The sequence below is a fragment of the Salvelinus sp. IW2-2015 genome, linkage group LG13 (assembly GCF_002910315.2).
Source record: "Salvelinus sp. IW2-2015 linkage group LG13, ASM291031v2, whole genome shotgun sequence".
In the NCBI taxonomy this organism is placed as follows: Eukaryota; Metazoa; Chordata; class Actinopteri; order Salmoniformes; family Salmonidae; genus Salvelinus; species Salvelinus sp. IW2-2015.
Window position 1 is genome coordinate 19706171 of NC_036853.1, and position 12562 is coordinate 19718732.

The 12562-nt window shown below is 44.7% G+C and overlaps 1 pseudogene; it reads left to right on the forward strand.

The window, feature by feature from the left end:
- The first annotated feature begins 6766 nt into the window (after window positions 1–6766).
- Window positions 6767–10811, forward strand: LOC139028471 (uncharacterized; annotated as a pseudogene).
- The last annotated feature ends 1751 nt before the right edge of the window (window positions 10812–12562 follow it).

A 12562-nucleotide genomic window follows, 5' to 3' on the forward strand; every position in this document is an offset into this window, starting at 1 on the left:
AGGGGGATACCGATCCCGTAGAGGTTAATCATCAATGTCCTACTTCTCCCTCTTCGTTTATCTCTCTCTCTCTCTCTCTCTCTCTCTCTCTCTCTCTTTCTTTCTTTCTTCCTTCCTGCCTGAATCACACATATACACACACCTTTAGAAAAAAACAAAGGCTGTCCCCATAGGAGAACCCTTTGAATAACTCCTTTTAGTTCCAGGTAGAACCCTTTTGGTTCCTGGTAGAACTCATTTGGGTTCCATGTAAAATGCTTTTAGAATCCTTTTTTCTGTGAGTGCACACACACTGACACACACACACACGCACAAACACACACACATGCACTGAGTATACCAAACATTAGGAACACTTTTCTACTATTGAGTTGCGCACCAACCCCCCCCCACTTTTGCCTTCTGAACAGCCTCAATTCGTTGCCTTCTGAACAGCCTCAATTCGTTGCCTTCTGAACAGCCTCAATTCGTTGGGGCATGGACTCTGCAATCAATCAAATGTATTTATAAAACCATTTTTACATCAGCCGATGTCACAAAGTGTTATGCAGAAACCCAGTCTAAAACCCCAAACAGCAAGCAATGGAGATGGAGAAGCACGGTGGCTAAGCAATACTCCCTAGGCTCCGAGGGGTGGCCAGTCCTCTTCTGGCTGTGCCAGGTGGAGTTTATAACAGTACATGGCCAAGATGTTCAAACGTTCATAGATGACCAGCAGGGTCAAATCATAATAATCACAGTGGTTGTAGAGGGTGCAACAGGTCAGCACCWCAGGAGTAAATGTCAGTTGGCTTTTTGTAGCCGATCATTCAGAGTTAGAGACAGCAGATGCGGTAGAGAGTCGAAAACAGCAGGTCCGGGACAAGGTAGCACGTCCGGTGAACAGATGAGGGTTCCATAGCCGCAGGCAGAACAGTTGAAACTGGAGCAGCAACACAACCAGGTGGACTGGGGACAGCAAGGAGTCATCAGGCCAGGTACTCCTGGGGCATGGTCCTAGGGCTCAAGTCCGCCAAGAGAAGAGAGAAAAAGAGAGAGAGAGAATACTTAAATTCGAACAGGACACCGGATAAGACAGGAGAAATACTCCAGATATAACAGACTGACCCTAGCCCCCCGACACATAAACTATTGCAGCATAAATACTGGAGGCTGAGACAGGAGGGGTCGGGAGACACTGTGGCCCTGTCCGATGATACCCCCGGGCAGGGCCAAACAGGCAGGATATAACCCCACCCACTTTGCCAAAGCACAGCCCCCACACCACTCGAGGGATATCTTCAAACCACCAACTTACTACCCTGAGACAAGGCAGAGTATAGCTCACTAAGATCTACCCCATGGCATGAACCTGAGGAGGGCGCCAAACCTGGACAGGAAGATCACGTCAGTGACTCAACCCACTCAAGTGACGCACCCCTCCTAGGGACGGGATGGAAGAGCACCAGTAAGCCAGTGACTCAGCCCCCGTAATAGGGTTAGAGGCAAAGAATCCCAGGTGGAGAGAGGGGAACCGGCCAGGCAGAGACAGCAAGGGCGGTTCGTCGCTCCAGTGCCTTTCCATTCACCTTCACACCCCTGGCCCAGACTACACTCAATAATAGGACCTACTGAAGAGATGAGTCTTCAATAAAGACTTAAAGGTCTAGACCGAGTCTGCGTCACTCAGATGGATAGGCAGACCATTCCATAAAAACGGAGCTCTGTTGGAGAAAGCCCTGTCTCCAGCTGTTTGCTTAGAAKTTCCAGGGACAATAACGAGGCCTGTGTCTTGTGACTGTAGCATACGTGTAGGTATGTACGGCAGGACCAAATGGGAGAGATAGGTAAGAYCACGCCCATGTAAAGCTTTGTAGGTTAGCAGTAAAACCTTGAAATCAGCCCTAGCCATAACAGGAAGCCAGTGTAAAGAGGATAGCACTGGAGTAATATGATCACATTTTGGGGTTCTAGTCAAGATTCTAGCAGCCGTGTTTAGCACTATCTGAAGTTTATTTAGTGCCTAATCCGGGTAACCCGAAAGTAGAGCATTGCAGTAGTCTAATCTAGAAGTGATAAAAGCATGGATGAACTTTTCTGCATAATTTTTGGACAGAAAGTTTCTGATTTTTGCAATGTTACGAAAATGTAAAAAAGCTGATTTGAAACGACTATATAACCATCAAGATTAATTGTCAGATCCAACAGAAGATCTCTTWGTTTTTTGGGACATAGATTTAGCATCTCTGTTTTGTCCAAGTCTAAAAGTAAAGTATTTGCCGCATTCCACTTCCTTATGTCTGAAACACAGGCTTCCAGGGAGGGCAATTTTGGGGCTTCACCATGTTTCATTGAAATGTACAGCTCTGTATCGTCCGCATAGCAGTAAAAGTTAACATTATGTTTCCAAATGACATCATCAAGAGGTAGAATATATAGTGGAAACAATAGTGGTCCTAAATCGGAACCGTGAGGAACACCAGAACTTACAGTTGATTTATCAGAGGACAAACCATCCACAGAGACAAACTCATATCTTTCCCACAGATAAGATCTAAACTAGGCCAGAACTTGTCCGTGTAAACCAATTTGGGTTTCCAATCTCTCCAAATGAATGTGGTAATCGATGGTGTCAAAAGCAGCACTAAGGTCTAGGAGCACAAGGACAGATGCAGAGCCTTGGTCTGATGCCATTAAAAGGTAATTTGCCACCTTCACAAGTGCAGTCTCAGTGCTATGATGGGGTCGAGGTGTCGAAAGCGTTCCACAGGGATGCTGGCCCATGTTGACTCCAATGCTTCCCACAGTTGTGTCATGTTGGCTGGATGTCCTTTGGGTGGTGGGCCATTCTTGATATACACAGGATACCGAGCAGCGTTGCAGTTCTTGACACCTACGACCATAGGTGCGCCTGGCACCTACTACCATACCCCATTCAAAGGCACTTACATTTTTTGTCTTGCCTATTCACTCTCTGAAGGCACACATACACAATCCATGTCCCTAAAATTCCTTCTTTAACCTGTCTCCTCCCCTTCATCTACACTGATTGGAGTGGATTTAACAAGTGACATGAATAAGGGATTATTGGATTCAACTGGTCAGTCTATGTCATGGAAAGAGCATGTCTTAATGTTCTGTACACTCAGTGTATACACACACACACACACACACACATGCACATGTAGCGGACATGAGTCGGGCTCATGGTCTTGTGATGAGGTAACCCTGCATGCGACTTCAAAATCAGTGTCATCCTCGGCCCAAGGCGTTGGTTCTTCCTTGTGAGACCGGGGTTCATATCTGGCCTGTGACACACAGACACGCACACAGCACACATAAGAGGCAGCAGAGTGATGGTGTGTGGTTCAGAGCTGAACAGAGCAGGGTCAGGTATGGTGCTGGAGGCAGCAGCTAAAAAACCCATTTTACCAATCAATACAAGAGAAGAACGAGATAAAGGAGAGAGGAGATACAAGTCTGTGTTTCCCTTCCTCCTCTATATGAGCCTCTCGTTCCTCTCCCGAGATGCTTCGTTATCGATTTGACATGAGCAGGCAGGGTGAGGGGGAGCTGTGTGTGTGTGTGTGTATGTGTGTGTGTTGTGTGTGTGTGTGTGTGTGTGTGTGTGTGTGTGTGTGTGTGTGTGTGTGTGTGTGTGTGTGTGTGTGTGTGTGTGTGTGTGTGTGTGTGTGTGTGTGTGTGTGTGTGTGTGTGTGTGTGTGTGTGTGTGTCCAAGTGTTTGTGTGTAATCTAAATGAAATACTGTGAAGTTCGTACCATTCCAATCATTTTCTTGAAATAACAGTTAACTGACGCAGCTACCACCCTAACGGGTTCTCCTTTCCTCCCTGAGGGCCCAACAGGACAGTTGACATCCCAAATCACTGGTATGACTGACCCAAATCACCCACAAACTCCCTGCCCTGCCCTGCCCTGCCCTGCCCTGCCCTGCCTGGGTTAGAATAGAAGCAAACGCTCAGCATACTACCCGGATTACAGGGAAACCCCTCAGCAATCACAGCAGTTGTCAAGAGGCCTGGGCCCTTATAGCGTAGGAGGTATGCCACTGGGCAAAGACGTCAATTCAACATTGGTTCAATGTAATTTCATTGAAATGACGTGGAAACAACATTGGTTGATTCAACCAGTGGGATGGCCATACTTGTCCTGCAAGGTTGCTGGTTCAAATCCCATTCTTGCCGATTCCCCTACAGTGGTTGCATAGATGTAGTATATTTTAATTGATGGCATGCATCTGACAGTTATGACAGCAGCTGGTTGCAGCTTAGGACACATGCCTTATTGACCTCCAAATAGGTTAACCCTCTCTTCCAATGCAATACACACCCGGACCCAAATAATCTTAACTAAAATGTGGCATAAATGTAAACTTGGTAGGCATAGGCTAGGCTAATGCAATGCCTACACTCTTATTCCCATAGGATAAGTATTTTAGGTTCCATGTAGAACCCTCTGTGTAAAGGGTTCTACATGGAACTCAAAAGGGTTCTTCCTGGAACCAAAAGGGTTCTTCCTGGAACCAAAAGAGTTCTTTCTGGAACCAAAAAGGGTTCTTCAAATTGTTCTCCTATGGATCCAGCCGAAGAAGAGTGTACTGCTGCGCTGGGCTAACAGTTCATGCAAATCAGCAAAAGTACTTAGCATCTCTTCTCACTCTGTTTCTCTCCCTCTGGCCCAGTAGTTGATAACTGACCAGGTTTCCATGGTGATCTAGAGACTGACACCAGGTAGCCCAAAGGTTGGTTTCATCTTACCATTCAAATGCATTGTATGCAGCCAGCAATACACTCCTATCCCTCGTGGACCGGTTCGTAKCTAAAACATTCTCCATTCAGGCTGCAAAYGCGTCGATTTTCTCCTTAAATCAATGTAATGATGAGAAGGCAGAAAATAACAGGGAAAATATGCATACTTTCTTTATGAAACACCGATTTCCACCACCATACTAGTGGAATATGGTGGAGAGCTCTTACCCACTCAACTGCGCATAATATAATACCTTACTTTTTGGATTGGAAGACTGACAGCCATGTAACTGCACACATTTACATTAAGCTTTGAATAAGGATCCGAGCAGCGGTGRGCATGTTCTATTTGGGCCAATTCCTTATATACTAGTGCAAAGTTGATTCAGCGAAGCCTACACCATAATTTACATCATTTCTAAAAGGTAGGCCATTATTTGTTTTGCCTTGTGCTTGATGGTGTAGGCCTATTGTAGGTGTTAGTGCAGTGATTCAGTGTGATGTGTGAGTTAGCCTATTCCTGTAGGTTCTCTCCAGCTGTATCCAGCTCCAGCTCTCTGGTAGAACTCAGATTGAGGCGTGGGAATCCAGCATAATATGCTACATTACATACTACAGCAGACCGTAAACCGCTTGTGTATGTGTGTGTGTGTGTTTGGTTTTGCTATCCTTGTGGGTAGCCTAGCGGTTAAGAGCGTTGGTGAYAAATCTGTCCATGTGCACATGAGCAACACACTTAACCCTAAATGCTCCTGTAAGTCGCTCTGGATAAGAGCCTCTGCTAAATGATAACAAAAATGTAAAGTCCTAACAAGGATAGTAAAACMAAGAAAATTCGGACAAGTGGGAACATATTGTCTGTTTCCACAAGGAAAAAGGCGATGTTAGGGAAAAAAGTATCTGGAATGAGAATCAATTGTTTGGTCCCCACAAGGATAGTAAAACAAACTTGTGTGTGTGTGAGAGACAGCCATCAGTAAGCAAGTTGAAAGAAGGAGAACATCTCCATGATCTTTCTGCTGTAATTATCACAATTTAAAATGCTAATTTCCACTCTCCTGCAGGTTCCCAGACAATGTGTGAGACTAAATTGCTCGTCATAGCGGGCCACTCACGGCGAATGACTGCCTCTTCTCTCTCATTACACCTATTGATGGTGAATTATGATCACTGTTGATACAATAAGCAATTTATGCAAGGAACTCAACTGTTGCTAAGCAGATTCTCCTCCCTTGCTATGTTCAGGGTTCATTCAAGCCCACTTCATTCAAGCCCAGTTAATAGAAGCAGAGAGATGGTTATTGATGTGTCTTAGTAAAGTATTTTTGCTAATGTAATTGCCCTGTATGTAAGGGTACTACTGAGGTTCAGGCTTTTATGACACAGACAGTAGTGCGCTCACACCACAACCATAGGGTTGCTGGTTCAAGCTCTGAGTGTGTCAGATGGGTGTTCTGAGAGAGAGAGAGTGTGTAGCTGCTTATAACCTGTGGGTCTGGCTAACTGCTACTGTATAGTGTGTAAGATTACCAGGGTGCACTTGGGGAGCGGTAGTGCGTGTACACATACACACACACATCCTGCTGGTGTGAGTCGGACACCATGGAGAGTTATGATGGTATAATGATTACATTGAGTCAACAGTCAACATGATCTAACAGCCCAGCATAGCAACACCACAACACATGAGAGGTGTTCAATATAGAGGGCCGGGGGGAGAAAGAGAAAGAGAGAAAAAGAGAGAGAGTGAGAGACAACAGATACACACATTACTTATTCCCCTCTCACTAGAATACGCTATGTGTTTGGAACTATGGCAGTGAAGTTGATACAGTATGTCTGTGTGTTCACTAGTGTGTAACATGCAAACATACATTTCCCTTCATGGGATATAGTTTAAGTTTAAAGGATATTTTGAATTGATTTGTGTATAACTCATAAATTAGAGGAGGAAAATTCTAGAGACAATCAAGAGTGAAAGAGATGAAAGATGTGAAAGAAAGAGATAAATAACATTAATGACGAGACTTTTCAACCCTGCCCACCCCTCTGTGCCTTACAGGACTACACTACTCACAATCACAAGGGCCGGCAGAGAGCCAGAGAAACACAGGTGAGCTTCTCTTCACATCAGAGATCAACCACAGGTTTAAACCACTGTAGGTGAGCTTCCTCTGTCTCAGGCAGACTGGGAGAAAGTAAATAAATCTGCATCAACCCAAAACTACACAAGACAATCACTTTACTGCATGAGAAAAAAACAGCAGAGTCTGTACTGTATTAGTGAAGTTGGGTTATTGTATTATGAACACAGCATTACAGCTCTACCCCAGTTTATTACAGAGCCACTACATCTCCACAACTTGTAAGGTGGAGCTGGGACTTTGACTCAGGGTTGTGAAAGGGTTTTAATGTAACATGTTCATGGCAGAATTAAAATAATCTAAGGAGAGCTGGATTATATAACAGGACCTTCATAGGGCTAATTTAATCCTAACACCTAACTACTATCTRGTTGCACAGAAATACATTGAATGAAAATATAAACGTAACTGTTGGTCCCATGTTTCGTGAGCCAAAATAAAAGATCCCAGAAATTTTTCATACGCACAAAACGCTTATTTCTCTCAAATTTGGGGCACAAATTTGTTTACATCCCTGTTAGTGAGCATTTTATCCTTTGTCAAGATCATCCACCTGACAGGTGTGGCATATCAAGAAGCTGATTAAACATCCTGATCATTACACAGGTGCACCTTTTTCTGGGGACAATAAAAGGCCACTCTGAAATGTGCAATTTTGTCACACAACACAATGCCACAGATGTCTCAAGTTTTGAAGGAGCGTGCAATTGGAATGCGTAGGAGTACTTCTGTCTGTAATAATGCCCTTTTGTGGGAAAAACACATTCTGATTGGGTGGGCCTGGCTCCCCAGTGGGTCGGCCTGGCTCCCAAGTGGATAAAACTATGCTCTTCCAGGCCTACCCGTAAGGCCTAATTAATGTATTTCAATTGACTGATTTCCTTAAATGAACTGTAACTCAGCAAAATCTTTGAAATTGTTGCATGTTGCATTTATATTTTTGTTTAGWATAGTTGCATAGAAGAGAAAACAGGCTGTCAGGCAGGCCTGGAATTTCGTGATTTTAGGGGCAAGGCCATTTGGCGTTCAAGAGGTGCCCAATCTGCCAGGGCACCAAGGCCAGCTGCTAAGGGCACCAAAGCCATTAACCAAAATAGCCAATTAAATTGATTTGAAAACCGAAATACACTAGCTATTCTGTTAAGAAAAACATAAGTGTATGTAAATGTAGGCCTACATAAATAATTAGCCTACATGTCGAAGTGTAGGTGATAGCATATGCTGACATGAGGGAGGCACCTGAACATTTTTACGGCCACACAAGGGGGCATGATCGTCAATGCCAAAGGGAAATTTGAGGCCTGCAGTCAGGTTAACCTTGCCAGTAGTACTTCTTGCCACTAGTATTTTTTATTTTCACATTCACTGGATAGTTTTTTTCACACGGTCAGCCATAGTAGTATGGTGCCCCTGGAGCAAATTAGGCTTAAGTGCCTTGCTCAAGGGCACATCGACAGATTTTTCACCTTGTTGGCTAGGTTATTCGAACCAGTGACCTTTCAGTTACTGGCCCATCGCGCTAACTGCTAGGCTACCTGCCGCCTAGTACTTCTGCTTTCAGCTTTAATTTTCTCTGCTAATTGAACCTTTTTTTATGGTGGTTAAAAAACAAATGAGGACGAGTATAGAATGTTAGTTTTGATCAATCAAACACCTGATCGCAGATCACCTCTGGGGATGGCCAACCCTTCTTTGGTAGAGCTATACCCTCCTGCAGGATTTTGTTCCAACCCTACTCTAACACACCTTAATTATTCTAATCAGCTGCTCAAAAGAACGTTGATTGGCTGAATCAAATCAAATCAAAATCCTTGGCTGAATCAGGTGTGTTAGAGCAGGGCTAGAGCAAAAGCATGCACAGAGCACACCCAGTAGGGCAGTATTTCTCTCGATACATGCAATGAGATACTCTGTAGAGTTTAAACTTTAAAGAGAAGATCACATGCCTTTCATGGTTGAACGGGAGACATCCCAAAAATCGGTCTTCTGATGAAAATGTCTGTAGGGTCCAAACTGTTTGAGCTACAAACTAATATGACCKCTCTATGGAAATATTCTCACAAACACGATGGACTTCTCCGTTTTGCTCTACGACCGCCACAAGTGTCACAGGACTAGTCTGAAGGTAACCCGTAGCGGGTTACCTTCAGACTAGTCCTGTGACACTGGCTCAAAAATGCATGAAAGTGAATGGGGCATTTCAATGTCAAAGGCATACGGATAATTCCACGGTATAATATCTTTTTTCCCTGAGCTTTCTTATATCTCTCAGATATAGGATGGACACATCATACACTTCCCTTTGATTTATTTTTGGACCAAATTCAATGTTTCATCAAATTATTTTTGTATATATTTTTGTTATACCTACAGGGCCCTAAAATTCTAAACAAAATAGCTAAATTATCCTTGGTATGACCATCATAAAACAATTCCATATGTTAGCTAAGTAGAAACCCAGCCCTGGGCCCTTCGCCTTACTGACTCTGATAATGAGATAATCGGACCAAGCTCCACACACACACACACGCACGCACACGCACACGCACACAAACACACACACACACACACACACACAATGTTCAGTCCTTTGCGCCCCTCCAGTTTCTCGAATGGCCCCTGCAGCGAGCTGATTGGAGGAAGAGGATTCTAAGCGAGCAGACTGGTTAATTATTCTCGAATGGCCCCTGCAGCAAGCTGACTGGAGGAAGAGGATTCTAAGTAGGCGGACTGGTTAATTATGCTAATCCAGGGGGCAGATAACGAGACGCTTAATACCTCACTCTGAGACACACACAGAGCTCTCTGCTAGTGTGGGTACGACTGTTATCCTCTGGAGAGAGATAGTCTCTGTGAGAAAATATAAGACTTTGTCAGAGAGAAAGAGAGATATGAATGAGTGTGTGTGTTTGCATGTGTGTGTTTCAGAAAGAATAACAATTGTAACTATTTCTCAGCTCATATCCCATATCTATGCTACAGCTCCATACCATAACCCCCCCCCCCACTCTCCTCTGACGTGTGTGTGTCTGTCTTCTCTGTGTTGTGACTAGGCACGGATCCATTCTGGCTCTTTTAACAGACTGATTCTAAACTAATTTTCTTTTACGATGTGCATCCCTCTGCCAACTTCTATTGGATTTATAGTCCTCTTCCTGGCTCCCTTTCTTCTCCCTCTATCACTTTCTCTGTTGTTCAATGCAGCATTTTACTGAATCCACAGAGCTGATAACACCACCGTTTGTGTTTATGTGTGTGTGCGCATTCGTGTGTGTGCGATTGTGTGTGCATGCATGCATGCGTTGTCCGACTGACTCTCTCTCTCTCTTTCTCGCTCTCAATCTCTCGCCCGCCCGCTCTCTTTCTCTCCCCCCTTTCTCTCTCTTCCCCCCACTCTCTCTCAGGTCAGTGAAGGCTGTGTGTGGGGGAATGTCTGTTCCACTGCAGGCTCGCATCCATGACTTCCTCTGCAGCTCAGTCTTTAGACACACAGAGACATAGGGCAGAGAGCTCAGCAGAGCCGCTCTGCCTGCCAGACCTCAAACTGCAGCCTGCAGCTGCACTGACCAGCACTGGGCTGGTGGAGGGACGGAGGGAGGGGAGAGCCGAACGGGAGAGTGAAGATGTGAGGGGGGAGAGGGGAGAGCAGTGCAAAAGAAAGAGAGGGAGGAAGCGAATGGGAGGACAGACAGAGAGAGAATTATTATCCTCCTCTCCTCCTCCTCCTGCCCCCTCTGACTCCCTCACTCCTGATGGACAGCCCAGGATGCTCCACCTCCTTCCGGATTTCAACCAATCACTGGCTGAGGCTCGTAAAGCTCGCTACATCCYTCACCGAGGTCTATCCCCCTGCGAGTGGGAGCTGTCAATCACTGACATATTCACCAGAGGCAATATGGGTTCCAACCACAGATTCTGAAAGCAACCCTGTTAGACTTAAAAACATTCCTGTGAGTGTGACCTACTGACTATGTTTGTTTTAACCTAAGACCTTTGCACACCACAGGAATGTGTTGAGGGGTCCCCAAAGGTTTTCTGCACATGACCCCAAATTTACACTAGAAAATGCATGGGACCCCACTTTGGAAAATAATAGGCCTAACAGTTAACACTATGTGTTCACATTCACTAAATGTTAGGTCCCACAGGCTGTCCCAACATGATAATGACATGACAGCACATTTGTGTAAAAAGGCCCTTAGTTGACACTGTACACATTTTGAAGAGAAAGAGTTCTTAATTTGTTTGATAAGCTTACAGATTTTCTCAGGGGACTCCATTTCAATTTCAGGGGACCCCACCCCAAGTTTGGGAAACACTGTGTTAGCCAATTAAGCAAAAACCTTAATATTTGCTCAGGGAGCTATAGCAAGTCTTCAGTTCTCAGGCAGTTCTCACTTCCGTTACATTATGGACACCTCTATAAACATTAGATCAGTGGAGGCTGCTGATGGGAGAACGGCTTATAATAATGGCCGGAACAGAGCAAATGGAATGGCATCAAACACCTGGAAACGGTTTGTTTGATACATTCGATACCATTCCCGCTCCAGTCATTATCACGAGCCCATTCTCCCCAATTAAGGTGCCACTAACCTCCTGTGCATTAGATCCATTCCAACCTACTATGTCCGGACAACGTGAAGCCATACTCAACAGGGCCTTGGTCTGTCATACACCTGTTTTGTGCCAAACTGACAGTGCATCTTGTTCAATGTGCCTCTATGAATGTGCCATATTTCTATCCATGAATGTACCATTTGAGCAGGGCCAGTTTACCACATTTGGGTCAGCTAACACTGCATTTCAACACATTTGGCTATGGAGCAGAGAGAGAATGTGCAGTTTTATAATGCTATTCTACACATTTCATCATGAGGCGAAAATGTTGCAGTTTAAAGCAAATTTCCAGTAATTCTACACTTCTTGCCATCTCATGCTTTTGTTCACATTTGGCCATAGGGCTGAGAGAACATTTTACCGTTTTAAAGCTAATTTCCTGCAATTGCAGGGGTGGGGGGGATTGGCGCTCCCTGGAGGTCGGGGGAGGCACTTACCCTGTGTGCCAGTTCGGTAATCCAGCCATGCATTTAAAATCAAATCAAATTTTATTTGTCACATGCGCCGAATACAACAGATGTAGACTTTAATGTGAAATGCTTACTTACAAGCTCTTAACCAACAGTGCAGTTCAAGAAGAAGAAAATATTTACCAAGTAGACTAAAATAAAAAGCAATAATAAAAGTAACACCATAAGAATAACAATAACGAGGGTATATACAGGGGGCGCTGGTACCGAGTCAGTGTGCAGGGGTACAGGCTAGTTGAGGTAATCTGTACATGTAGATGGGGGTGAAGTGACTATGCATAGGTAACAACCAAACAGCGAGTGTACAAAAAGGAGGAGGGGGTCAATGTAAATTGTCTGGTGGCGATTTTATGGATTGTTCAGCAGTCAAATGGCTTGGGGGTAGAAGCTGTTGAGGAGCCTTTTGATCCTAGACTTGGTGCTCCGGTACTGCTTGCCGTGCGGTAGCTGGAGTATCTGACAATTTTATGGGCTTTCCTCTGACACCACCTATTATATAGGTCCTGGATGGCAGGAAGCTTGGCCCCAGTGATGTGTAGCGTCTTACGGTCAGATGCCGAGCAGTTGCCATACCAGGCGG